This window comes from Gavialis gangeticus, unplaced genomic scaffold (genome assembly GCF_001723915.1).
Source record: "Gavialis gangeticus isolate Ggan-Ray unplaced genomic scaffold, GavGan_comp1, whole genome shotgun sequence".
In the NCBI taxonomy this organism is placed as follows: domain Eukaryota; kingdom Metazoa; phylum Chordata; order Crocodylia; family Gavialidae; genus Gavialis; species Gavialis gangeticus.
Window position 1 is genome coordinate 76,033,268 of NW_017729024.1, and position 2,400 is coordinate 76,035,667.

The 2,400-nt window shown below is 44.6% G+C and overlaps 1 long non-coding RNA gene across 1 annotated transcript in view; it reads right to left on the reverse strand.

Moving 5' to 3' along the window:
* LOC109297479 overlaps positions 1-919 on the reverse strand; it is a 25,004-nt gene extending 24,085 nt beyond the window's left edge. The window contains exon 1 of the long non-coding RNA XR_002097328.1: positions 707-919. This is a non-coding gene — a long non-coding RNA (uncharacterized LOC109297479). The remainder of the gene's footprint in view (positions 1-706) is intronic.
* Between the last annotated feature and the right edge of the window lie 1,481 nt (positions 920-2,400).

Here is a 2,400-nt window from a genome sequence, read left to right on the forward strand (position 1 = left end):
TGACCTCTGTGCCATGGGCTGATGGGACAAACACTCTAGGGCTGCATACAACATTCTTACACCATGTAATTCTCCCTCAGCCCTTGGGAGGCTACTGATGGTCCCTCTACACAGCGGGGGTGACACAGGGAGGTGGAGGGTGGGGGGAGAGGGTCCTTTAATGTTGTTGAAAGAGATAAATAACATAATGCTCAACAATTTTGCTCTAAAAATAAGCCACCTCTTTTAGCTATGGTACATCTTTCCGAAAGTACACTTAAAACCCATTAGCATTAATGGAAGTCTTTCAACAATGTAAAATATACACCAGTATAAGATTTCCATATGGACAGTGCAATGAAGGGATGGTTTCATGTAATGTCCTTGAGGATCTGTTGTTCTGCTTTGTCTTTCTCCACAGCCTCAACTCTTGCTTATGTTTATCCGTTGTCACAGATGTGGCCGTGAATCCTTTTGTAAAGGATTTCCAAAGAAACAATGCACTCTATCTACTCACAGAGATTCAATAATGAAGCAAGAAACAGCAAGTCATTCAATGAGAGGCATTGTAAAAGAACTTTATCTTCACCTCTAACCAAATAATTAGAAATTTAGTTTAAGAAATCAATAAACATCAGGCTAATTACATTCACATAAAGAGCAGCAAGAGACCTATTGCCAAAGGAAACTCTGACGGCTCTTAAAAAATTAGGAGAATTTTGCTCACCAGACCCCACTGTCAGTATTTTTTCAACTTTTCATTGTCTTGCTTTCAAGCTATGATGGGTTGCAGACTCTCAACATCTCTAAATTCTTCCCTAACTCCACCATGAGCATCAAACAGAAGGAGGTCAATGGTAATCTCAGTTCTTATGTACATGAAAATGTTTTTTGCCCTCCCTGTAGTATTAGGAGCAATTGTCAAGAAGACACAGAACTCGCAATTGTCACTCAAAGATGTTATTACAAAGTTCAACCCAGCCTTCAATGTTTGCCCTTGGTTAAATCATTAAATAAAGCATTCAAAGAAGTATGCTCAAGGAAGGCAGTTAGAACACATTCATACAGGTCAGGCTGAGCCATATTAGGGACAGATAGTTAGCTGTGTTAATCAGTAGTCAAGCAGAAGACAGGGGAGATTTGCACTTTATAGACTAACTAAATCGGAGATGCATAGCATAAACTTTACTAAGCAGCAGGTTTACTTCCTCAGATCCTGGAAAGGGACTGCAGGAAGAAAAGCTTCTAAATAGAAAGCAGTAATTAAAATACAAAGGGATGGGAAGGGGGGAGGAAAAAGGAGAGGGCACTGCTGAGAGAGGCAAGGTGGGTAGGAAAGAGAAAAATAAAGCAGTTAATCCATTGAGGGGCATGGGGGTTAAAAAGCTAATCCAGGTAATGGGATAGCAAGCCATAGTCTTGGTTTAAATCATACTTAATACAATCTACCCTGTTGTGATTTTTTTTGTTCCGTAATTCCCTGTTCAAATTCATTTTTAAAGTTTTTGTATTCTAAGAACAGCCACTCTGAGGTCAGTGATGGACTGTGCAAGGGCCTTATGCGTATGCCTGGAATTGATATCAGATCAATGTTGATTCAATCTTACATGTAGAGATTGCCCAATATGTCCAAAGTGTACAGGAGAGGGGACACCATAAGCAGGTGATGGCATATATGACATTGGTACAGGTGTAGGTGATGCTATAATTCATGTGATTTGGCCCAGTGATGACGTGGCCTGTGTTGATGAGGAGACACAGCTAACATCTGGGCCCAGACCAAGGTCTCATACCTTGGTGAGATTAGTAGTTAAGTAGTCTGTTACTGGAGAGACACCATCTGAGGTTGGGGAAATGCCTGTAAGCCAGGACAGGTTTGCCCCCCATGGCTGCCTTGAGGTGGTCATCATTTTTCTAGAGGGATTGGAGGCCATTAATGATGCGTCTAAGGCAGTGGTGCTCAACCTTTTGGCCCCATGGGCCAAATGAGTTGTGAGGAGTCAGTCTGTGGGTCAGATGGAGCCTTGTGCACCAGGACTGGGTACTGAGGACCCAGCATTTCCCCCTCCTGCCAGGATTGGGCTCTGGAGGCCTGGTGCCAACCCCTTCTGAGCCTGTGTTCTGAGATTGGGCCCCAGGGGATAGGCACTTTCCCCTCCCTGCCCTCCATGCTGGGATTGAGCCCTGGGCGCCTGGCACCACCCTGTCTTGTCCTCTCATGCTGGGATTAGGCCCAATGCCCCAGTGCCATGCCTGTCCAACCATGCACACTGGGATCAGGTGCCCAATCCAGCACACAGACTTCCTGTGGGTCTGGAAATCTGGCAGTAAGAGAGTGGTGCCACCTCTTTCCTGCCACCAATTTTCCAGATCAGTGGGGAGCCCTGCAAGCCAGATGACATGGTGCCATGGGCAAAATCT